Here is a 27,874-nt window from a genome sequence, read left to right on the forward strand (position 1 = left end):
CAGGGTCCAAGTCCATTTTGCTCACCTGTGAATCTATAACACTTACATATATAAGGGTATGGAGTATATACTGTCTATTGAATGAATAAATGAATGAGAGGAAATCCTACTAGCAATTGCATGTGAAGGTTAGTGTCTGTCACTAGCTACTGAACTTGATTCTTCAACTTATCCTTCCTGCCTTTGATTGCAGAGAACCTGAGCCGGAGAGATCAGAGATCAAGCCCTTCTAAGCTTCATTCTTGTTGCTTGCTAGCAGGAGGAAGTTTCTTAAAACTGAAAGAAAAGTACAGGAAGAGCAAAAAAAGGGGGGGGGATTTGAAGGAGATAATTAGAATTGCTTTAAACAAAATAAAAATTATTATATATAAAAGACTAAATTATAAACAAGAAAGGTTTTTATATTTTAATATGTCTAGGAAGGCTATAGTAGAGGAAATGATAAAGCAACTATATGATTTGAAAAATTATTAAAAAATATAGTGTTGGTTATACTGAAGACATGAAGTTTAATAGCAATAATTATTTTAATGTTTCCCAAGACATGATCCTCAAGATATGAATACACCATAGAGCTTAGAGAATCACTATTGAGCACACATTTACTTAAAAGTTAAATTTATCATTTAAAAATGGAAGTAATGACCTTGAATATAGTAAATGATTTTTGTTGGTTTGAAGATACGATAAAACCTCATTAATTCAGATTCTACTTAATTTGGAATTTCTGATCATTTGCCAAGGCTGACATTTCCCTTTGTGTTATCTTGAAGAAAGTTTTAACTGAATAGACGACTGGCTTAAAGAAGATGGTGAGGGGGTGTTTAACCTTTATGAAAGAGACAACATAATTTTAAAAGACTTTAGAACACTGTTTATATGCAAATGGTGCTATTATTTATGAATTGATTTTTGTCTATTTATGAAAGCAAGCCTAGAATAATTTGTTTTTACAAATATAGTTTTAGTTACTCTAGCATACATACAATAATTCCAACTAATTATTAAAGACAGTGAGTTGGAGATACTTATTATTCATTTACCTATTAAATAAGAATTTATTGAGGGGTAATCATGTTCCAGGCCCTGTGAAGGGTACAGAGACAGACATAATCCCTCTTCTTGTGGTGTTTATGGTCTGGTGCAGTGTTTTTTAAAACTCATTTGATTGCACAGCTCTGTTAGCAAAATGTTGCAAATGCACCATTATCATATGCATATTTATTTATACATTGCGTGCATGTACTACTTTACTAATATAGAAAGTATGTAAAATAAACTAATTCAAGAATAAATTTTGGCAGGATGAGATCAAAAGAAACATAAAAATTTAATGTCATCCCTTCCCAGCAAGAGTAGCCATTTTCCAGGAGCAACTCAGCCCTACGGGAGGAGAGGCTCAATGGGTACCCATTTCTGACACAGACAGTGACAGAGAGTTTATAGTTGAAAAAGAGACCTGCAAAACCTAAAATATTCCTTAGTTAGCCATTAACAGAAAAAAAAAACTCCCAACCCTTGATTTAGAGAATAGAAGACATATGTGATATAAGAGGATATATGTAATATCCTGAAAACAGAGACGAACACAGAGAAGCATTCAATAAATATTAGCTCAATTCTCATCATTACCCATTTTTTTCATGTTCTTATGTTATCCTTTAAGGAGGACTTAAAACATTCAGAGCAGTTTATACTGTTAAACTCAAATATATTTACTTATTAGGTTTATTTATTATGATAGTTTTATATATTTGAATTTAGATTAGAATCACAATTTTTTGTTAAACATCATAAGTGTACATTAATTATTTTTAAAACAGATTGTTGTAAATACATAAGATGATTGTAGTAGGTATTTAGTGGCAGTATTATATAAAGGTGACATCTTTAGCTCACAAAATTTCCTTTGCATTAAAATTTGCTGTCTTTGAAAATTCAGGTGTTTGAAGCAAATAGGGAAAGGAACTTTGCCTTATATTTGTTTATGTTTAGTATTTAGAACTGTGGCATGGTAAGCAGGTTGGTTGAATATCTTGTCATTTGTGTAAATTAAGTCTAAATCAAATTGTTAAATAAGCATAATAGATTAAATACATAAAATAATAACTCTCCAAACACCATAAATGCATAAACCATGTCTTTGAGTTCTTTTGTATTATCCTTTCAATAGAACCAAAGTGTTTTTATTTCTATAATTTAACTGGTGGTCATTCTAAAAATTTCAATTTGAATTGAACAACCATTTTTGACATAGTATTTGATTTAGTTTTCCATTTTGACAAAATTTAATAAAAATTCTACCTATTTAAATTTCACAGAAATTATGTTATTATAAACTGTAAAACCAGGAGTTTATAATTATGATTCTAATCATTACCTACTAATTAAAAATAATTCCTGTCCTAGAAATCATAATTTTTTTTTCTATTCTTACACATTTTAATTTTTTTCCTTTTTGCATATCTGCTTTTTTTAGGGAAGGATTGCACCTATCACGAAATACCTTGAGATGAAGATTTATTTTAAAATACTGTGAAAAATAATATTTAAAATATCATCCATGTGTAAAAGCACAAAGAAAAGAAACTTCTTTGCATTTGTTCATTGAGGTAGAAAAAATAAACTCCTCTCCCCCAGTTATTGACAAAAATATTATTTCCTCTGGAATACCAGTTAATATACTACATGGGAATACTTATATGCTGGTAAAAAAAAAGCATAATTAGTCAAGAATAAAATTTATTGAACATGAAAACCACACACACACACACACACACACACACACACACACACACACAACCAGCTTTTTTGCTATAGGTGGTAAAATTACATAAAGTCAATCTGCTTTATAATATATAATTTTTTCCTGAGTGTTGGGATGTGATTATGGTATAACTGTCTCCAAGGTTGATGGGAAAGAAAACATTTCTTTGTTTGTGGGAAAGCACAAGAGGGGCTGCAATGGAGAGATGGACTTTTAATCATGTCTATGGTTCTCTATGTGAACAAAAGAGAACATTAATCTTGAATGTTGGTGTAGTCATAAGTCCTGGTTTGTCAAGCCCCAAGCCTTGAGACAGGTATTTGTTGTCACTAATGAATTTTTGCTTTTCATGTTTGTCCTTTGTAAAAGGATGTGAAAGATCTCAGCATGTCTTTTTACCAAGTGTGACTTTGTGCATTATTTTTTCTTATTGCTTTGAGGTTTGAGGCAGTTCTAACTAGACTTCTCAGATGCAGCTAAGATTTTGTATTCATTCTCATGTTGCTGGCACTGGGTGAGAAGAGATAATAGAGATTTCTTAGTCATTAGTGAATAACCAGACTGGTGAATAGCCTCAGGAATGTGCAGATTTTACAGTAGTATCAAAAAAGTTACTATAGATATTTATTTATAAAAAGAAACATATTTTTAGTTAAAGCAATTACAATGAGCCATAATAACAGATGAAAAAGGAGAGAGAAATGGAGAAAATTTATTAAAATGGATACTGTCTCTGTTTGAAAATAATATTTTCAAAGGTGTAATTGACAACCAAATCTGATGGTTAGTTGACATTCTTCTGAAAACTGTCTCCCTGAGAATATCTCCCTCATGAACATTACCATTTGAACCAACTAGGTCTACTCTGTTCTTTCTCTTATAAAAACCTCTTGGTACAAAAATGCTCTCTCTGTGCCATTAAACTTCCTTTCTTCTTTATAGCCTCAGCCCAGTGCCTTTTCTTTCTTAGTAGATTTTTTCTTTCTACTAGACTGGGTCTTGCATTTCATAACGTGGCCTCCTGTTCCTAAGGCTATCCCATCATTTCCTCCATGTAAAGCCCACAAAAATTAATACAGCTTAACAGAGACTGGATTTTGAAAAAAAAATGGATGTGTACTTACTGAATATAATGTTAGTTGGTGCTCATGGGAAGAAAATACTCTTAAGACTTTTAGAGCAACTGAGAAAGTTTTGAAATAATATTTTAAAACATACTCTAAGAATTACTTTTATTAATCTTAGAAATCAAAGGTATCATTCAATGATCTTATTTTCTAAAATAAATGAATTATTTGATTTAATAGATTAGGTTAAAATGTCAATCAAACATGAACAGGTAAATAACCTTCCCCTCCATTAACTGCCCAAGTATTTATTTACACACTTAAAAAAAATTGATTAGTCTTAGTTCCTTTTGTGTTATTATGAGCAACAATCTTTTTGGAAATGGAAATCTTAATTTTCTGTTTTTTTTATTATCTGCTAATATGGATTTTCTTCTTAGTTGCCTAATTTTTACATCTTAGACCTAAAGCCACATATTAACCATAGGTGGCTAAGAATGAAATAAATTGTAAAAGAGAATTCAAGATAGGTTCTTATTTTCTGGAAGTTAGAGCAGTGATATTTCTTTTGTATCTAACTTCTATCAGAAAACAATATTTATAGCTTACATTTCTATAATACTTCAAAAACAGATTCCAATAGAAATCCTTTGAAATACATTATTATTGGGTCCAATTTATAGATGAAGAAACTGAGATTCAGGAAGTCAGCAGATAATGTCAGTGTCCCATCCATATCCCCTTGTCATTTATTATTTCTGTGCATGCAAGTTTGCTTTCAAACTGCCCATAAATGTGACCTTTTGCCTTTCCAGCACCACACTCAGAGGGTCCACAAAGTACCTGATTTATCATAGCGGAATTCCACATGGTATTTCTTGGACCAAGGGGACCACTTACAGGCGTGAAATGTCAACAATGGACATGTGACCTTGGCACCAATTCGTTCTACCACTATGCGTATCACCTGCCCAGAAGCTCCTGGCCTGATGAAATGCTGTGTAATATAGTTCTTAAAGGCACAGTTAGAAAGCCAGCTGGGGATCAAGCTGAGGAGGTAGGGCTCTGCTTGAGAGGTGTTACATACTCTGAAATGATAGCCATTATATGACTCTGTGTTCCTGACATGTAGAAAAACCCCAAGGATTGGAAGTTAGAGTAGCCCATCTTAAAATTAGTCTGATTAGGGATATTTGTGATTCCTGGACCCACAACTTTAAATTTTGCTGGATTAGGGCTTCTCAGAAATGGGAAGTCTTCTGCAAAGGAACATGGTAAACATTCCATTAAACCTTAGCTAAGGCTATTAAGTGGTAATTTTGTGCTTCTCATAATAGTAGACCACAGGTAAAGAAAGAATTTACCATATTGGCAGGATAGTTGGACTTGATTATTAAGAGGAGATAGAGTTGTTACTACCTAACTGGAGAAAGAAAGAACATGTTTGGATCCCAGGGGATCCAGTGATGTGCCTCCAAGTGCTTCCATGCCTGATGATAACTTAAGAGTGGGCTCTGCAGCAGCCATCCCTGACAAAGATAAAGTGACCAGGAGCTCAGTTACCTCAGGGATCAGAGTCTGAGTCATCCTACTAGGCAAGCAACCTTGAGAGGCTAAAGCAGTAGTTGAGGATAAAGGAAAAGTAAGCATGGGTAATGAAGGAATGCATATCCTATCCATTATGGTCTCAGAAATCAGTGAAGCAGTGGGACCTGTGGCTTATTCCACTAAAATTCCTAATGTAACTTTACGAAAGAAATTGCAAATCAGTGACAGGATGGAGTGACTTTCATATGGGGTATGAGTGAATCTAAGTAGTGCAAAGGAACAATGTAGCAAGACACTACAAGTGTCCTTCCCATAGTTCTTTGATATTTACTATTTCCGTGCACCCTGCCAAATCTTATAACTAATAGGATTTGTGGTACTTTGAGTGCTTACTCTGATCAATAGATCCTTCCCTGTCTGTGCTAAGGGCATGCTGGAATTAATACCACCTCCCAATCTCCCCCCACCCCCCAAAAGCTTTCAGTACATATTTTATAGGAATTACTGTTTAAATACCCTACCTCCATCACCCTGGAGTGGGGTACTTTTGAGGGGTATCTCCTATACACCCTTCAGAGTTCCTTGCAAAATAAACTCCAATTGCCCTCAGTGGTAACTTGATTTATAATACCTCTATTGCTGACTTCTTCCTTCTTTTGTCTCACTTCCCCACTCAGCTACTTATGTTTCTTGGAGTCCTCTTCCAAGTCAACTAATTGTACTTAAATATTTGTCTTAGGGTGCTTCTGGAGAACCTAAACTAAGACAGCAAGTGACTTGTTTAATGTCATCCAGCCAGTAATAGTGCAGAGTTTAATTCCAGGTCTTCTAACTCTTTGACCAGAGTGTTCTCATCACTATCATATTCCAGAAGTGTTCTAGATATGATTCTAGACCTTTATGTAGAGAGGTTACATTAAACACATCATGGAGGTAGAGTACAGTCAGAAAATATTTCTTCTAGCTTTTTGTGCAGGAGATTGTCAACTAATGTAGATTTGAACTTTGTAAAAATATAGTAACATATTTCCTATATTCATGTTTTCTCACTCTTATGTCCCCTCCAAAGGAGGGATGGGTCTATTCTTCACTAATGGGTCAGTTCATGGGAACTTATTTGTTGTACAGAGTTTGGGCAATGTGTTGATTCCTGTCAGAGAAGTGAATTCACTGCACCTCTTTATTCACTGTGGAGTGTTCCATAAATGGAGGGGAAGGCATTGTATGGATGAAGTGATGGCATCCATATGCAGGAAGGGAAATTGGGAAGTAGTATGTGGACAAAGGGAGATGCAGTGATGAACTAAAAAAAGTGATTTTTAGCCATTAACATAAGAGAGCAAATATGGGAAGAGAGAAGAGCCATGCGGATTGAGGAGGTTTTGTGAGGATCTCCATCTTTGTGGAGAATACTGAGAGTGGCAATGATGACTAGAAAGGGTTTTTACAGGTATTTCACTGTGCATTTTGGGCTTTCTTAAGAGATGAATGCAGATTTGTAATAGTTTCTATTTACTTTTGTTTGACTATATTCCTTTGACTATGATAGCCTGTCAGACTAGATCACAGCAAACCTCTGTAATTTCGAGGTTAGAAGTTAATTACAAGTACTAGAGCAAATGTAGTTCAAATAGAGCTCCTACTGAATTTAGATTGTGGATCCTCTTATACTTGTGTGAGAGGCTTGAATTTCTGACAAGGCAGCATGACTGGCCCTGGGATGAGGGGTAGAGGAAGAACAAAGAGTAAGAAAAGCAAAGCACATTTAATTTAGAGGAAACATCAGAACAAAAGTGTCCGGGACTCCTAAAACAAGTTTCAGCTTTTAATCTAAGGCTAGAGACTTAGGTAGTTCGGGTGTTGGACAGGTCAGGGGAAAGCAACAGTTTAGTATGTGCTTGGGCTACTGTGGTCCTTGTGGAGGAGAGCCACAGAAGGTGCCTACCAGGCAGAGTTTGCCTGTGATGAGAGCGGTGTTACTTTGCTCCAGCCAAGCTCACTCTCAGTGTCCAGTGTCCAGGCTACTGGACAAATGTAGACTCTGTAAGAGAGAAGTAAACGTAGACTCTGTAAGAGAGAAGTAATGGTGAGAAACTGTTTCAGTGTGGAAAAGAAAAATGAAGGGAAAGGAAAAAGAAAGTAAACTCAGCATGTTGGGTTAGTTTTTTGTTTTGTTTTGTTTTGTTTTGTTTTGTTTGTTTGTTTTTAAAAAGGACTAGTTTAGGGAGGAGCTCAAGAGTAAGCTTGAAAGTTTTTCAGTCTCTAAGAGGATGCGAAGGCTGCTGGTGATGCTTTCAAGGGAAGAATCACAGTGGCTTTGCCACAGGGGGGCTGAGAAGAGTTGCTCAACCAGGGAACACTGATTAGAGACTCAGTTGGATTGAACACAAGAGGCATGTTTGAAATAATTAAAATCCTTGTTAATAATGAATTTGCTTTAAGCTTCAAATTGGGTGGGGGCGAGAAATGGATCAGACTTTGCAGAATACATAAGGAAGAAAAGGGGCCAGGGCTTTGAAATGATTTTAGTGATTCCTCTGAATAAGCCAAGAATAAAGAATATCATGAAAAAAGTAAAGGTCAGAAAAGCTATGGTTAAGAGATACCGTGACAGAGGTAAAAATATAGAAGCTGTAGTAGAAGCAGAGGTATAGAATAGGAGAGAAATATAATTGGAAAATACAGTTAGACAGAATGACAGTGGTAAGAGGGAACTCCAAGGAAATCTTGAGAGAGTAAACTACACAAACGTTTTCAGCAAAATTGCAGTGAGAACATGCTATAGAGTAGGAGAGCGTTACAGTTCTGATTGACAGATATTTGAAAAATAACAGGAAAATAAAATCATCTTGGGAGGTGGAGGAAAGCAGTAAAATTATTGGTTGGTGGAAGCTAAGAAATAAAGATGGTAATGGGAGAAACCCAGGTAAAATTTTGGTTATCTTAGAACATTTGGAAAGATCACATTACAGGCTCTGTCTTCTCCAGAGGGCACAGAATGCCAACCCCTGAGTTTCATAATGTATATGCGTGAGCAGAGGATTCTGAATGAGTCTTTCCATCATTGCATTGTCTCGCTCATTCATGCTAGGCTCCATAAAGGTGGCATAGGACTAAGCAAAATAGAGGAACAACAACAAAAATTAGAAGCTCCCTCTTCCCCAAAGTGAAGTGACCCCAGAAGAATTGGAAAGAGACATTTGTTACATCCCACAATAAAATGTTACATTATGTGCTTATGTGCCAGCAATTTATTACTTTAGAGCATGAAGGAATTACATAGTAATGTCCCAAATGACAATTTATCAGGCTATGTGAGAGTTGAAGATGTAAGGATACAAGAGGAATAAGTGAAAACTATTTAAAGTTCTAACTTCACACATGAAGAGATATTTTCTTTCAAAGGATATTTTAAATCTCATTTATTACCATAGCATATTGAAAATACAAAGATTCTGATCCTTCAAAAAAAGTTGCTGATTTAACATATTCAAATTAGAAAGACAGAACTGATGCATTTTGGAGTCATTTTGGATTAACACATTAAAATGGATTTATTTTTAATTTAATTTTTAAAATACTACCATTATGCATTCCTCCTAGTCAATCCTTAGGGACCTTCCAAAAAAAAGAATGCCATATAAACTTGGTCCATGTACTCTTTATATATTTATATTCCCATTTCCTCCTCACTTCAGTCCGTCTTCTAATGGAGTAAATTTAATACTTCTTATCATTCTCTTATCCATTTAAGTTCCTTCTTGAAAAACCAGGGCTGAAGAATGGGGAACTTCTTGCCGTATAAACACATCAGCATTACAACTTAGTCCCCTTTTGCTCTAAGTTCTCTGCTCAGGTAACATAAAAGGATGATGATGGCTTAACTGGGCATTGTTGCATCTGAGGTAGAGAAAAATGGATATTTTGAGAGAGATTTCATGGATAGAAATAACAAGTAGAATTCAACTAGATTAAATTTTGGTGGGGAGGGAGGAAAGAGAGGATTCAAGGGTAAGATTATATGTTTACCTTATATTACAGGAAAGATGATGGTGGCATTTAACGAGATAGGGAAGATTATAAGAACCAAGGTAGTTATATTAAAAGATTGATTCAGAACATGTTAAGTATGAGATGACTATGAGATATCTAGCTACACGGATACAGGATATATTAGAGCAGAGCTTTGGTGCTGGAGATAAGATTTTGGAATTCAATTCAAAAGTAGCAGTTGTATCCATGGAACTGAAAGAGATTTCAGATGGAGAGATTAAACACAGAAAGATTAAGAATAAGCCTCAGGACTGAGTCCTAAAGTTTTCCAATATTTAGAAGTTAAAGAGGAGGATGATCCTGCAAAGGAGATAGAAGATAGAATAACAAAGTTATGTGATATCATGGAAGTGAAGGGGGGAAATATTTTAAGAAAAAGTGAGTTATCTGTGAATGCTGCTGAGAGAACAAGGCAGAGACCAGTGAAATAAGCATGGATTTGACAATATGATAGTTTATAGATTGCCATAGAAACAGCAGTTTTGATTCAAAGATGAAAAAAAGCCAGCATGATTGAAGAATGAATGGGAAGTGAGGAAATGAAGACCATGAGAGCAGATTTTTGAGAAGTTCTGCTGTGAAGGGACTCAGGGATGGAATATTAACTATAAGAGGATTTAGGATTGAGGGAGGTTTCTATTTTAAAAAGAGGAGTATATACTAGAACATATCAATAGCAGATGGCTGGACATGGTGGAGAAGGACTTGATAATGCCGGGGAGAAATGGCTGACTGCAGAATAAAAGCCTCAGTGTGAAAACAGGATCTGGAGTACATTGTGGAGGGTTGGCAGATCATGTCTTTCATTATAACAGAAGGATGGGGAGATAGGTTCATCAATTTCATGGTGAGAAGACAAAGGAATCCTCTCTGGGCAAAGGAGGAGGAATCTGCATGAGACAAAATCTGGAATAGGTTCCATGCAGAGCCAAAACAAATATCCCCTTGATTACACTGGCTAAGTGATATACCAGCTCCACACTGAAGAGGAAGTGAACGGGACCTGACATGCACACCACATAATAAACTTTATGTAGTTTTCCTTATAGAGAATAGATTTAGTCATTGCCCATAAATCCTTTCATCATTGCCAGAAAATCTCCAAATAAAGAACTCTTCTAGGTGTTATTAAAAATAGATCCAGGGATTTGAAAGGAACCCACCTTTCCACGGGAGTCACAGTCCTGGTGCTGAGTGTGGAGGACAAAGCTGGGAGACCTGCCATGGGAACTCAGTTACATGTTCCATTTGAAATAATATTAAAATAATGAGAAGGAGGAGAAGGGCAGCAGTTTAAGAGCTACTATATACTGGGACTGTGTTGAATACATCCCTATTTGATTTAATCCTCAGAGCAGAGCTCTAAGGTAGAGATACTACTTTATTTTCACATTTGAGGAACTATGGCTCAGAAGTGAAGTATATGGCTAGGGTTTTCCCTGAGACAAGTGTGATTCCAGAAGCAGCAAAGTGTGTGTATGTATCAAAGCATGCATGTTCAGGTGCATGTGTGTGCATGTGTTCTCACAAACCAGGTGGCTTAATGAAGTCCCAGGCCTGAGACTTCCAAAGCAGGCTATTTAAAAATTCTACAATACAAGTTCTCTAGAGTTCATACACAAAACAAAAAGAAAATAGATTAAAAAAATAAGGTGCAAGTTATAAGAAAAATAAGCAAAATAAATAATACAATATTGCAGAATTTAGAATTGGAAATGGGGAGAAAAATGATTCTATTTTAGCCTAGAAATAGAATGCAATAGGGAAATCTATAGGTATAGATATAGGCATTTAGTGATATAGTTACTGATTCTTTTTTTTAAATACGAAAGTTATTGTCAAATTGGTTTCCATGCAACCCCAGTGCTCATCCCAACAGGTATCCTCCTCAATGCCCATCACCCCTTCCCCCTCCCTCCCACCCCCCATCAACCCTCAGTTTAATCTCAGTTTTTAAGAGTCTCTTATGGTTTGCCTCCTTCCCTCTCTGTAATTTTATTTTCCCCTTCCCCTCCCCCATGGTCTTCTGTTAAGTTCCTCAGGATCCACATAAGAGAGAAAACATGGTATCTGTCTTTCTCTGTATGACTTATTTCACTTAGCATAACACTCTCCAGTTCATCCACGTTGCTACAAAAGGCCATATTTCATTCTTTCTCATTGCCAAGTGGTTACTGATTCTTAAGATGACAGAATTTCTAGCACTGGCAGTTACCTCACAGGGCAACCGATCACCTGCAGGTGAGGAAAGTGAGGCCCATAGAGGTGCAGTGGTTTGCCAAAGGTAAAAGAAAGAGTTAATATGCCAGAATCAACCCCAGATTTCTTGTGTCTTTAACACTTCCCAACTGTATAACAGGGCATCTTGTACACATAGGTGGAAAAAAGTGAGAGTAGAAATTAAAACATAAATAGTTAAAAGAACAAAAGAAAGAATATGGTTAAATGAGTGAGAAAAGGAGAAAAGAAGGCATGAACAAGGAAGCAGGTATGACTTACATATACTAAAGCATTCAAGTAACATGCATTGAATGTTTTAAGAGCACTGTGTCAGATTTAGATGAACATAAAGAAGAGGGGAAGAATTAGGAATATTTTACAAAATGAGTTTAGAGGTCACTAATGAAGCAGAATTAGGGAAATAAAACCAAATACAACATGGGAGTCCAAGGAGGGATGAAGAAACAAAAGCTTACATAGAAAAGTTACAGATATTATGGTGGGTCTGGGAGATGCAGTGCTGCATTCTAGAAGGTGTTTGAAAATATTCGTTCTCATAAAACTAAAAAAAAGTCTTTAGTGGTGTATAGAAAATTTCAAATGACTGCAATATTGAAATAAGATGCTAATAATGCTTTTAAAAAGAGAACAGCAAGACAGAGGATCTTGATGTTGGTAAATGCAGCTTTCAGGTTGCCTTTTTTTCCCCCCAGTAATCTTGCTGCAAATGTTCTCATGAATAGTTTATTGGATGATACATGCAGCACAGTGGTATATCATAAGTCAGAAGGAAATGACCAGTGAACTTCAAATTACAAAATATGCTATTTGAGGAAGGTAGGGAGAATACTTCAGTTTGGATTAGAAAGACTGTGTTTTTCTCTTCAGGACCATGCTGAGATATGTGAGAAAGCCACATTCAAGTGAACCTAGGGTGCCCACACTCAGTCGAGGTGGGAAAAGATGAAATGATAGGTGGAGTGAAGCAAAGTGTCTTTATTATTTGGGTAATCCTATGTTCCACCCCTAAGGAGACATGCCAAGTTTATACCAAGTTAAGACTACAGGTGGAGGCTTCCCAATGGAAAGAAGTTAGATGGTCTTTGATGGTCAGATGATGTTGTCTGGGCAATAAGTGGCAGACAGTAAAGAACACGTGATAGATTGTAACAATAGGGGTGGTAGTGAAGATGAAAGGAGAGGAGCAGGCAACAGATCTTTAAAAGATACTCTCACTATACTTTGTAAGGCTTAGAACACTTATCATTCTCTGTAATGGAATATATCTTATAATACGGTGTGATAAAATATTGAACTGTTGATTTCTGGAACATATAATTACAGATATATTTTTAATTAAAGAAAAGCCTGAAAGTACACTATTAGTGGCAATACACTTTATAATATGCAAAATATTTTACTATAGTAAAACATGCTAATTTAAAAAGTCATAAAACTGGATCGATAAGCTTGAAGTTAGACATGGTAGTAGCTAAATTCAAAGATTTAGTTTTTGAGCAAAGTAAACCAAACAAAGAGAATAAGAATGAAAATATGGTATATATATTTTATATCATGGGTTATGGTAAGGAAGTTATGGAAATGTGTTATTTTTATTTTTTTCATTTTCTACCATTCCAAGAAAAATCTTCTGTTAGAGAATCAACACTTATGTTTTGTTCAGTTAAAGTATAGTCTAATTAGAATTGTTGTTCCCACATTCTAAGAATATTTAAATTTTAATCATGCAGTTGTATAGGGACTCATAATTTTAATATTCTAGTCCCTAGCTAACCATGTGTTATAATGTTGCCCTCACACTGCGATCCTGGTTAAAATATGCACGCGCGCGCGTGCACACACACACACACACACACACACACACACACACACTTACTTGTCTTGGATTTCAATTATGGATCCTAGGATTCCAAGAGGAATTTTTTGAAGTTTTTATTTATTTATTTTGAGAGAGACAGGCACAGAGAGAGGGACAGAGAGAGAGAGAGAGAGAAAGAGAGAGAGAGAGAGAGAGAGAGAGAGAGAGAGAGAGAGAGAATCCCAAGCAGGCTCCCTCCTGCCAGTGCAGAGTCTGATGTGGGGCTCAAAATTAATGAAACCATAAGATCATGACCTGAGCTGAAATCAAGAGTTGGAGGCTTAACTGAATGAGCCTCTGTAGTACCATGTTCTAGAACACTTTTATTCTTTGCTTTTTATTAAATTTCCATAAGACAAAAATACTGTGAGGGATACTCAGCACTTATTCCTATTGCCTTTTACTCTACCTCCTATTTTGTGGGGCCAGAATCCTGGGAACTGAATTTCCTGGAATCTTTTGCTGGTCTGATTCCAGTTTGCACAAATGAGAGGCACGTAATGGAATTTGAAAGTTATAAGGAAAGAAGAGCACATAGTTCTTCTTCCGGTGGTGGTGAATAAGAGAGTGTTTTGAAAAACCTTTTTATTAATATATAACAAGTATCCTATAAAATGCCATAATATTAAGTTTACAACTTGATGAATGTATATATATATATATATATATATATATATATATATATATATAACTGACATCCTCATAAAGACAATATTTTCAGCACCCAAGAACATTTCTTCCTGTCAGGTGTCAATCAATTCTGACCCTCCAACCTCAGAGGTAACCACTTTTCTGACTTCTAACACCTTAGGTTAGCTCTGCATGGTTTTGGAATTCATACAAGTGACATACACAGTATTTGCTTTTCCCCTGCTTAGCTTTATTGAGGTATAATTGACAAAATTGTAATATATTTAAAGTGGTAAAGTGTACAACATGATGATTTTACATATGTATACATTGTAAAAGGAATACTCCCCTTCCATTGAGTTAATTAACACATCCATCAACTCACATATTTGTCCTTTTTTTTTTGGTGAAAATGTTTAACTTCTACTGTAACAAAAACTTTCAATTATACACTACAGTATTATAAACTATAGTCATGAGGTTATACATTAGATCCCCAAAACTAATTCATATTATAACTGGAATTTTATACGTTTTTACTGACCTCTCTCCATTTACCTCACATACCAGCCCCTGGCAACTACTTTTCTACTCTGTTTCTAGTTCAACTTTTTTCACATATAAATGATATTATACAGCATTTTCCTTTCTCTATTTAAGTTATTTCATTTAGCATAATGCCCTCCAAGTTCATCCGTGGTATAGCAAATGGCAGGATTTACTTCTTTTTTTAAGAGTGAATGGTATTCCTGTGGTGAATATAGCATAATGTATAAACTTGTCAAATCACTAAGTCGTTTATCTGAAATCAGTGTATAATTGACACTATATTCAAATTTTAAAAATAATTTAAAAATCAAACTAAAAAAAAGTGAATGACATCTTTATCCCTTCATCATCCGTTGATAGACACTTAGGTTGTTTCCATACCTTTACTCTTGTGAACATGGGAGTACAGGTATCTCTTCAAGATTCTGGTTTCACGTCCTTTGGATATATACCCAGAGTGGGATGCTGGATCATATAGTAGTAGTTCTATTTTTAACTTCTTGAGGAAACTCTATACTGCTTTCCATAGTGAATTTCACAGTTTGCATTTCCACCAACAATGCCTGAGATTCCCTTTTCTTGACATCCTTGTCAGTATTTGCTATCTCTTGTCTTTTTGATGGTAGACATTTTAGCAGTTGTGAGGTGATAGCTAATTCTGGTTTTGATTTTCATTTCCCTGATGATTAGTGATGTTGAGCATGAGTCTGTTGGAAATTTGTGTGTCTTATTTGGAAAATTTTCTATTCTGTTCCTCTGCACATTTTTAAAGTTTATTTATTTTTTGGCTATTGTATAAATTCCTTGTATATTTTGGATATTAACTCCTCATCAGATGTATTGTTTGCAAATGTTTTCTCCCAATCCATAAGTTGCCTTTAGGTAGTGATGACCAGTGGGACTGGTTTCCTACAGTTTCTGACCTGAGTACCAGATTTCCAAAAATCCAGTGGAACAGTTGAGACGTAGAAGGAGCCTTTCCTGACCTTTAACTTGCTCCTTCCAACATATTTGTGAGTATCGAATTCTCTTTATTCAACATACTTTTGCTTGAGGTACCTAAAATGATTTCTGTTTGGTAACTAAAACGATTCTAGGGTATAGACTGTCAAAGATATACATCTGGGATGATTAATCTCACCTATAATGTCAGATAAAATATAGAGTGCTCAGTTTTTTTGAATTTCAGATAAACAAATGATATGTTCCTTGCAATATTTGCATTTTTATTTGCTAAATCTGTCAACCCTAATCAAACCTAGTTAGGACAAAAGCAGTAATGATTTATCACCATTAGATACTACTAGCTCAGGGATATAGGAGAAATGAATCCCGGTGGTTTCTGGGAATGAAGCATATATGAAGGCAAGGCTTTGGGATACCAAGTGGCATTTGGTTATGTTAAGTCTCAATTTTTAATATAATTGGTATAATTTTCAATGATTGACAATTCACCCCAGAATATAAGATCAAAAGTATACATGGGGCACCTGGGTGGCTCAGTCATTTAAGCCTCTGACTCTTGATTTAGGTTCAAGTCAAGATCTCATGGTCATGAGGTTGGGCCCCAGTTTGGGCTCCACAGAACCTGCTTAAGATTCTCTCTACCTCTACCCTGCTTGTATGCATGCGTGTGTGCTATCTCTCTCACTCAAAAAAAGAAAAAAAGAAAAAAAAAGAAAAAGAAAAGAAAGGACATCAATTAAGACTTCTTTTTTTTTCTATTTACAGTAAATCCCATATGAAACAACATACCCAAAGATTAAGTTTATTCACACATTTAAGTAAAAAATATTAGAGTAGATCTGGCTTCAGCCCCACCCAGGTCCAATGTGCTACATGGACCTGGTAATTTTCTGTCTCAATTTGTCTTGTTCATTTGTTTAATTTAATTTTTATTTATTTTTTTTTTAATTTTTTTTAACGTTTATTTATTTTTGAGACAGAGAGAGACAGAGCATGAACGGGGGAGGGGCAGAGAGAGAGGGAGACACAGAATCTGAAACAGGCTCCAGGTTCTGAGCAGTAAGCACAGAGCCCGACAAGGGGCTCGAACTCACGGACCGCGAGATCATGACCTGAGCCGAAGTCGGACGCTTAACCGACTGAGCCACCCAGGCGCCCCTGTTTAATTTAATTTTTAAATTATGATTTATTTTGGAGAGGGAGAGAGCAAGCAGGGGAGAGGAGCAGAGGGAAAGGGAGAGAATCTTAAGCAGGCTTCACACTCAGTGCAGAGCCCCCGTGGGGCTCCATCCTACAACCCTGGGAATATGATCTGAGCTGAAAGCAAGAGTCAGCACTCAAGGAACTGAGCCATGCAGGAGGCCCTGTTTTGTTTAATTTTAAAGTAGTTTATTAATGTAAAATCAACATAAGAATCACATATCAAAACTGTATAATTTGATATTTTTGATGTATGTATGTACCCAGAATTTATCTATCACACGCAAAAGTTTCTTTTTTGCTCCTTTGTAATCCTGCATCTTCCTCTCTATTCCCAGACAACCACTCTTCTTTTTGTCACTGTAGATTAGTTTTCATTTTCTAGATTTTATTTAAAAGGAACTGGACAGTATGTACTTTTTTCTGTCTAGCTTCTTTTGCTCAGTATAATTATTTTGAAATTCATCCACAGTGTCATGTGTACCAATTGTTAATTCTTTGCTATTGCTGTAAGTATCCCATTGAATAGATGCACAACAGTTTGTTTATGCATTTACTTGTTGGATTTATGGTGGTAGCCAGTTTGGACTCTTGAAAAAAAAAAAAACCACTATGAGCATTCATGTACAAGGTATGTGTGGATATATGCTTTCTTTTTTTTTTATGCCCAATATAGCCATCAACTTTTTTAAAAATATGTAATTTATTGTCAAATTGGTTTCCATACAACACGCAGTGCTCATCCCAGCAGGTGCCCTCCTCAATGCCCATCACCCACTTTCCCCTTTCCCCCACTCCCCATCAACACTCAGTTTGTTCTCAGTATTTAAGAGACTCTTATGGTTTGCCTCCTCCCTCTGTAACTTTTTTTCCCCCTTCTCTTCCCCCCTGGTCTTCTGTTGAGTTTCTCAGGATCCACATATGAGTGAAAACTTATGGTACCTGTCTTTCTCTGCCTGACTTAATTCACTTAGCACAACACTCTCCAGTTCCATCCACATTGCTACAAAAGGCCATATTTCATTCTTTCTCATTGCCACATAGTATTCCACTGTGTATATAAACCACAATTTCTTTATCCATTTATCAGTTGATGGACATTTAGGCTCTTTCCATAATTTGGCTGTTGTTGAAAGTGCTGCTATGAACATTGGGGTACAAGTGACCCTATGCATCAGCACTCCTGTATCCCTTGGGTAAATTCCTAGCAGTGCTATTGTTGGGTCATAGGGTAGATCTACTTTTAATTTTTTGAGGAGCCTCCACACTGTTTTCCAGAGTGGCTGCACCAGTTTGCATTCCCACCAACAGTGCAAGAGAGTTCCCATTTCTCCACATCCTCTCCAGCATCTATAGTCTCCTGATTTGTTCATTTTAGCCACTCTGACTGGTATGAGGTGGTATCTGAGTGTGGTTTTGATTTGTATTTCCCTGATGAGCAACGTTGAGCATCTTTTCATGTGCCTGTTGGCCATCCAGATGTCTTCTTTAGAGAAGTGTCTATTCATGTTTTCTGCCCATTTCTTCACTGGATTATTTGTTTTTCAGGTGTGGGGTTTGGTAAGTTCTTTATAGATTTTGGATACTAGCCCTTTATCCAATATGTCATTTGCAAATATCTTTTCCCATTCTGCTGGTTGCCTTTTAGTTTTGTTGATTGTTTTCTTTTATGCTTTCATTTCTCTTAGGTAAATACTTATTAGTAGAATAACTAGATCATGGGATAGGTATATTTTTACCTTCTTAAATTGTCAAACTATTTTCCAAAATACTTGGAACATACACCATTTTACATTTTCGCGATCAGCATACTTAGCACACTTGGTACGGTATTTTTTAATTTTAGTCACTCTAGTGGGTATATAGTGATATTTTATGTCATTTGAGTTTTTCTTTCCCTAATGGATGATGTTGATCATGTTTTCTTGTGCCTTTTGGCATTTTCTCTGGAAAAATCTCTGTTCAAAATTTTAACCTATTTTTTAATGGGTTGTTTTCTTATTATTGAGTTTTGAGAAGTCTTTGTATATTATAGCTACAAGGGTTTTTTTAATCAGATATGTAATTTTTAAATATTTTCTTTTGTCTGGGATTTGTTTTTACATTCTCATTCCAATGCCTTTCAAAGAGCAGAAGATATTAATGTTCAGAAAATCTAATTTATCAAGACTTTTTTATGGGTCATGCTTTTGATATTGTATCTAATCTAATTTTTGCCCAATCTAAAATCACAAAAGTGTTCTCATATGCTTTGTTCTAGAAGTTTATGGTTTAATGTATTACATTTAAGCCTGTTATCTATTCTAAGCTAACTTCTACATGTGGTGCAAGGTATGGATCAAAGTTTAGGTTTTTTGTTTGTGTTTTGTTTTTTACATATGGATATCTGGTTGTCCTAGCACCTTTTGTTGAAATCACTTTATTTTCTGCAGTGACTTTCTTTGAATATTTGTCCAAAACCAGTTGTCCACACATATGTGAGTCTATTGCTACATTCTCTATTCTGTTTTATTCATCTATCTCTATCTTAACACCAAATCTTGATTATTTGATTGTCTTGATTATTATAGCTTTAAAAGAAGTCTTTAAAATAAATATTATTGGTCCTCCAAGTTTGTTTTTCTTTATCAAAGGTATTTTTGTTTTTGTTTTTGTTTTTTTGCTCATTATAAGTCCTTTATACTTTTATGTGATAGTAAAATTAGCTTGTCAAGGTCTAAAACAAGGCATGTGGAAATTTTAATTGGTATGACATCAAATCTACTTGTCAATTTGTAGAAAACTGGTATCTTAGCTATAGTGGGTCTAATGATTCATTAACATGGTATATTATTACATTTACTTTGGTCTTCTTTGATTTCTCATAGTTGTGTGTTTCAGTTTTCAATAAATAGGCTTTGCACATCTTTTGTTAGAGTCATCCCTAATTATTTCATACTTTGGATGCTGTGGTATTGATTTCTAATTTCAAGATTTTTTTTCCAAAATGCATCTTTTTTATTATAAACTATAAAAACAGCTATACTTATTATTTTGAAGCTCATACATTTTCTGAGAAAAGTAACAGTTTCTTGTCTCCCTTCCACATTCAATTTTTGATTGTCATTGCTAGTATACAGAAATACAAGACATTTTTCATCTTACAACTAAAATCACTTATTAATTCTTTTTGTTTTTCTGTTTTAGTTTTTAGTAGACTTTATGGAATTTTGACATAGATGGTAATGGCATCTCTGAATAAAGACAGCTTCACTTATTTTTTTTAAAATATGGATGCTGTTTTGGGGCACCTGGGTGGCTCAGTGAGTTAAGCATCTGACTTTGGTTCATGTCATGGTCTCATGGTTAATGGGTTCAAGTCCTGCATTGGGTTTTGGGTTGACAGCTCAGAGCCTGGAGCCTGCTTCAGATTCTGTGTCTCCCTCTCTCTCTGACCCTTCCCCATTCATTCTGTGACTTTCTCTCCCTCTCTCAAAAATAAATAAACTTAAAAAAAATTAAAAATATGGATGTTGTTTCTTTCTTTTTCTTGAGAGCGCAAACATCTTTGTCTTGTTTTTATATTAGAGAGGAAACATTTACTCTTTTACCAGTAAGTAAGATGCTACTTGTAGGATTATTTATAGATGCCCTTTATCAATGGGGAGAAAGTTCCCTTCTATTCCTAGTTCGTTGGAGGGTTGTTTTTAATGATAAATGGTGGTTGAATTTTGTCAAAAGATTTTTTGTGTGTATATAGGGAAGATAATCATATGACTTTTTTCCTTTTTAGCTTTTGAGTACTTGAGGGAAACCTCCTTTAGAAATATTTTTGTTTGTTGGTTGGTTGGTTGGTTTTGCAGCTCTCTTATTTCTGGTTCTCTGTCCTGAGAACTCTAGCTTCCTTGTTCTCTGTAGACTCTCAGTTCCATCTCTTTAATTACAGTTCCATCACTTTAATTAATTTAATTAATTTAAATAAAAACCCTAGACTCTGCCTGGGTTCCCCTTCCTAGGTCACAGACTAGAAATGTTCTCAAGACAGTGGTTTGGAACAATAGTAGGGCTTACCTTATTTGTTTCCTAACTCTTAGGCATCATTGTTCTTCTTTGCCTGAAGAAGAAGATTTTTGGTTTTTTGGTTTGTTTGTTTGTTTTTTGATATGTTTTTTCGTTGTTTCAAGTGTCAAGGTAAATCTGGTCTTTGTGTTTTCACCATGACCATAATTCGAATTCCTGGTCATATCTATGATTGGTTTTTAACAAAATCTAGACTTAACCTACTGTAAAGGAAGTTTGGGGTCTCCAATATCAAGTCTGAGAACTTAATTTTTAATTTTAAGTGAATTTATTAAATAACCTACTAAAATTTTAATAGGTGGTTATTTTAAATATGCTAGGTGTTAAGTTTGTGTCACAAGTAAATACACTTTTTTTAAAGCTATGTGTTAGTCCCTGAGTATCAGCTTCTCAGCTCAATTGACCCTGTGGTGAGATAAAGTAGATAAGGAGAGTTTGTAAATATATCTTGAAAAATAAAATCATATTATGTAGCCAGCTAAGAGAAACCAGAAAATATTACTGATTGTTTTACTAACTAACTGTCATTCTGACTCATTGTTTTTGTAAATTTAGTCAGTAATAGTCCTATAATTAAGAACTCTTATAACTTTGAAAGAAGTTTTAGGTAGTTTCAAATTTTAAGTACAGGCGAATCAAGACTATCCAATTAAAGTGAGAAATAAATAATAAAATCATATAGATTGCATTGATGTAGTCTTCATGATGAAAAGGATTATTCAATTTAACTTGATGAGCTACTATATCATTTTCTTCAAAGAACTAACATTTTAGGAAAATAATAGAGGACAAATGGAAAGCCTTAGCATATGTTAAATGATGCACTGATGTATGCAAAAAAAAAAGTCATTCAAACTTTATGTAATTATACCTGTGTGCAATTAGGGGTGGTTTGTGAGGAGAAGTAGGCCAGGTGTAAATTAAATGCATCCAATGAGGTGACTCCCAGCTAGCACTTCCTAGTAGATATTGCATTGTTTGGAAGGCCAGGCTGAAATACCTTTATTTATGTCACAGAATTTTGAATTAAGGAACTCTTAGTCCAATACTTCTGAAAATTTCAAAATTAATTTCATGCCACTTTAAACAGCTGGAGTTGGAAAATGGAAAAGATTCTAATATTATCTGCCTGATTACTTGTTACTCATTCATGGTAAAACAAAAAAAAAAAAGGAAAAAAGACGTATTGAATAACACTTTTTAAGCTGTATTTTAATGGTGATTCTACTCTTAAGGAAACTAGAAAACGTAGAGAAGATCATTGAAATGTAGGTAATATATACTTGGATGACAATGTTATCTTCCATAGGGTGCATCTACCTACTCATAAGTCCTTTAGAAATCAGGGTTGAGGTATATGCATTTTCACCTTATTTGCTTTACTCAAAGAAGCAGTGTGAATCTGTTGGTCAACAAAAGATAGTTCACCTTCTCTAAACTAATTTAGGACAAGATACATTTTCAAAATCCTTACTCGCAATGGCTGTATGTTTTATGTCCTTGGTCTTTAATATAAAGAAATCATGAGTCTTTATTGTATGGAATTAAAAACAGACATCTTGAGAAGTTAAATATTTTTTTGAAATGATGCAAACATGTAGTATGACTAAAGAAAAAGACAAGGCCTCTTATTGTTCAGTATTATTTTTTATGTACTGAGAATATTTTATTAATCAAAAGTTTATTTCAGTTATGATCTTGAACAGAGAACCAGAGAGTTAAAATAGCTCATTTGGATTATTATGAAGCTGTAGCTGTCAACAAAATGACTCAAAAGCAAAACAAAATAAAAAACAAAACAAAAAGACCTGGAACTTCTTAATTGAATGACTGAAGTAAGTTTCCTCTATCTACCTTCTCATAATAAGCATAAGAAGCATATAATAGGTACTATTATTGGTTGTGTTTTGCTTTTTTCCACTTAGCCATCCATCTTCCCCTCTTGCAATGGCACTCTGAATATCTTCTGGGGAGGCATTCTACCTCTCAGCCCTGCACCCTGGGTTGACAGGTAAGTAAGCTATCCCAAGCAGAATACAGAGGCCCCTAAGCCACAGCAATTGCCTCAGGATAGTCACCTGACTGATACCAAGCTACTCAAGTTCAAATCAGGACCAAACTGGGGATCTTTACTTCAGTCACTAAGAAAGGAGTTGAATCTTTTCTTCTGGATCTAAAGTGATGAAGATTTAAATCTAAAACTGCTGACAATTCTTATAAAATCAAAGGAAGGAGTTTTCTGACCATGTAGTTTTCTCAGAAAATAACAGACCTGAGAGGGCTTTTGCTTTATGACAAGGAACAAGGACCAGATTGACCTTCTTATGAGAAACGATAACAAAAAATCAGATGATATACGTGAAACAATGGTTTTCAAGATACTAATACTGGACATCGGGCAATGAAGTACAATGATCCCTGAGATATGGGGAAAAAAAACAAGGTGTGTCCTGCAATTGTGCTAGGCTCTTGTCTTAAAACAGTTTCCAGGCTGGGGCTTACAGAGAGGGAAACAAAAGCAGAGGCTAGCAGACTCCTGATTGAAGGAGACCAAGCAGATTTGAGTTTGTTGGTGAGAATGCCAAATATCGGAGACTTGTACAGATATTTCCAGAGATAATCAGTGTAGCCCTTGAGTATTCAGCAGTATACTGATGAGTACATACATTCAAGAAAAGTATTTACAGCTGTGGAAAGAACCACCCACTGGAAGGGATAGTACAAATGTGTATCACAGGACTAGGAATAGATCTACAAGCCTGACTAGATTTCACAATTCACAGAGAAGAGGAGAGAGTACCTAGAATAGTCTGACTCAGTAGAGAGAAATAATTTTAAACTAAATATGACTCTGGCCCTGCCTTACAAATCTTAAAAAGCAAGACCTGAAAGAATCAAACTGTTGCCCAGCAACTTAACCGGATTCCAGAAAAAAAGCTCAAGAATATTTATATGAATACAAAAATATCCTGCATCCACCAAGGTAAAATTCATCATCTATGGTATCCAATTAAAAATGACCAGGCATGCAAAGAAGCAGGAAAATACAACCCATAATGAGGAAAATTAAACAATAGAAACTTATTCGGAAATAACACAGGTGTTAGAATGAATAAAGATGTTGACGTATACCGTATCTTCAAGTTTAAGTAGAAACATGAAGATATAAAAAATACCCGAATTGAAAATCTAGAGATAAAAACTGCAGTGTCTGAGATGAAAAATACACTGTATGTGATTAATATATTGAGATAAAAATACATAGATTAGACATTGAAGAAGATGAGATGAATGATTCAAAGATTTCACCATAGAAACTACCCAAAATGAAAATGAGAAAAAAAATGGGAAAACAATGAAAGGGGTATCAGTGATCTATGGAATCTATAAAGACGTAACTAAAAAGTGATAAAAATGTAACTAATCAAAAAAGAGTGTGTTTATCGGGACTACAAGATATATCACTGATATACAAATATCAATTATGTTTGTATATACTAGCAACGAACAAAATTGAAATCAGAAGACAACATAATAGCGCCAAAATACAAATTACTTAGAGATAAATCTAATAAAAGTTATGCAGGGCTATATACTGAAAATTGAAAACACTACTGAGAAACTGTAAGACCTAAAAACTGTAGAGTTATAAGCGTGTTGATGGGTCAGAAGACTTAATATTTTTAAGATATCAATTCTCCACGTATTGGTGTATAGCCCCAATGCAGTCCCAGTCAAAATAGATGTAAAGGGCCTAGAATAAACAAAACAAGTTTCACACACACACACACACACACACACACACACACACACACACACACGTTAATGGGCTAACATCACCTAATTTCAAGATAATGTAGCATTGGTATAAAGATGGACAACTAAATTAACGTAAGAGAATAGAGAATTGAGAAATAGATCCCACATGTATGGACAATTTATGTTTAACAAAGACACAATGGTGCTGGAATAATTGGATATCTCTTTGCAAAATAGTAAAAAAAGAACTTGGAGCCATATGTTAGACATGGATATGTTGTATATACATAAAAAGTAACTCACCATTAATCATATATCTAAATTTAAAATATAAATCTCTAAAACTTCTAGAAGAAAATATAGTAGAAAATCATAATCTAGGGTTTGGCAAAGATTTTTTTAAACAGGGCCAAAAATCAAACTATAAAATAAAAGACAATAAATTGGACTCAAAATTAGCTTTTGTTTAACTTTCCAAAAGACACTGTTATGAACAAGCCCTTTAATGAGAAAATATTTGCAAAGCACGTGTCTAACAAAGGCCTTGTATCTTCGAGTGTACATAAAAAACTTTTAACAATAATAAGAAGGCAAACCACCCAATTAAATTTGAACAGCACTAAACATTTGAATAGACACATCACCAAAAAGATTTACAGATGGCAAATAAACACATGGAAAGATAGTTCATATCAATAACCATTAGGGAAATACAAACTGAAATCACAATGAGATGATACTATACATCTACTAGAGTAGGCAAATAAAGAGATTGACACTAGCATGTGTTGGGGAGGAGAAGAAATGGGAACGCTGATACACTGCTGGTGAGAATGTAAAATGGTATATCCATTTGGTAAGACACTTGGGCTGTTTCTTTAAAAGTTTAATATGTACCTAACACATGATATAGCCGTTCCACTCCCAGCTTTTTATCTAAGAGAAATAAATGCTTATGTCAGTTAAGTTTTTATATCTATTTATTTATCCAGCACTACCAAGTTGCTGGGTCAGAGAACAAAACAATGATTTATTCACAGAGCATCTCAGTGCCATTTCTCCATACCCAAATATTTCATGTGCTGATACAATGAGGGCCTAATGTTTCTGTGCATGGACAGGGATTTGCACACAGGAGAGGAACTTTGAAGTTATGAATCTCAGATTTTACACAGAGCAGTGGGCAAATATACCCCTTTTTCTCTTCTAGAGAGAGAGCAAGCTTTGCTCTGGTGTGTATAGAATGTAAGCAAATTCTCTCTGGGAAGGGGAAAGAAAGCCTCTAAGTTCATTACCCTTTGAAGTGGAAATGAGTGATGGCTTAAGGGAGAGATAAGACTTCATATCACCCTAGTTGTCTCTATCTTTAGGGTTGCTACTTAGTTATCTCCAAACCCAAATGCCAGTGTTCTTTGCTCTGAAAGCCCTGACCAGGCAGAAAAGAAAAAAAATATTAATGGAGCATTGTTTCCCAACAATGTCCACACAAAACTTGTACATGAATGCTCAGAGCCCCCAAATGGACAATACAAATGTGAACCTAATGTGAAATATAACGAACAAACAATTGTGTTAAATCCATGCAATTAAATACCACTCAGCAATAAAAAGAAATGAACTATTGAAATATACAGCCACATGGATAAATCTCAAAAAATTGTGCTGAATGAGAAATGCAGACCAAAAAAAAAATCATACTGGATGATTTCATTTATACAAAATTCTAGAAAGTGCAAGTTATAGTGACAAAAAGCAACAGATCAGAGGTTGCATGGAGACAGCGAGGAGAAAGGATTGAGGTGGATAGGAGGGAAAGATAAAGGGTGCAAGGAAACTGTTGTGTGTATATATTCATTAGCTTGATTGTGTTGATGGTTTCATGGGTTTATACATATGTCAAAACCTAGCAAATTGTACACCTAAATATGTGCAGTTTATTTGACATCAGTTTTACCATGATACTGCTATGTGAAAAATCAGAAAAAGCTCCTCTAGACTTTAAAAATTATTTCTTTGAATTTCTGGATTATAGATACATGGGGAGAGAAAAGAGCAAGAATAACTTCTTCTCCTGTCAGGGAGATTAAAGGCCACTGTGCTCAAGTTCCTCAGACTCACACTTAACCTGGGGTATGCAGTAGACTAAAGTGACCTTGGCCTGGGGTCTGGTGGAACCTGGGGTTGGAAAACTTCACAGAACTGACTGAACTGTAATTTTTGATGAGACTCTACTAACTTAGTACAGTGAAAAAAACGTAGACAGGAGAAGCTTCAAGTTCATTCACAGTTCCATGATTTGCTGTTGACTGTGTGTCATTTACCTTTTCCTATTGTCAAATTTTTATTTTTTGTCCTAATTTTGAATAAAAATAAAACAATTACTATGCAATTACCATCCACTTACTTGGTTTTGATGAGTTAGTAGCCCATTTTATGTAAAGTATTTTAATATTTAATCCTCAAAACAATGTTGTAAGGTATTATTGTTCACATTTATACATTCAGCTGGAGAGTGCTCACTGTGCCCATCTCTTTAAACTATGAACACTTTAACTGACTTATTACTTATGAAGGTCACCTTGGCCTCTCCTGCTGGTAGTTACCACTTGCTAAACTCAACTGGCAGGCAGAGGACAAGAGTCCTGGTAATGCAGTTTCCACAGGTCAGAGCCCACAACAGATAAAGGCAGAGAATGGATGGAATGAGGGTGAGGCCAGAGAATAAGTCCATTTCCCAACTCGTACTTATAGTCCTAGATACTTCTCCATACTCTCTAGTAGAAGCTAATTTGTCCCTTAAACTATGTCAGTCTAAAAGCTATTGTTTGGAAAGAACTTCCCCATGTGTTTGAATCATGGAACTACAAGCTTGAATCATGGTTTTGGACTATATTCTTGAGCATGCTGTTCCCTGACCTTAACTTTCTTCCTCTGTAGTATGGTAATATTGAAATAACTGACAGATAAGAGGGAGTTTCACTGACAGATAAGAGAGCTCCACTCTCCCCTTTCTCTTAGATTCTCAGCCCTGACACATGGCAAATGCATGCATTTTTCTTTTTCTGCTTGTCTTATGTTTCCTATTTGTGGTTGTTCATTTTCAAGGCCTTTTGCTAAACTGTACTAGTGTTATATCACGCTATTTTCAGGTAAGTCTACAGCAAGAGAACTGAAATT

Source organism: Neofelis nebulosa, chromosome 6 (genome assembly GCF_028018385.1).
Source record: "Neofelis nebulosa isolate mNeoNeb1 chromosome 6, mNeoNeb1.pri, whole genome shotgun sequence".
In the NCBI taxonomy this organism is placed as follows: domain Eukaryota; kingdom Metazoa; phylum Chordata; class Mammalia; order Carnivora; family Felidae; genus Neofelis; species Neofelis nebulosa.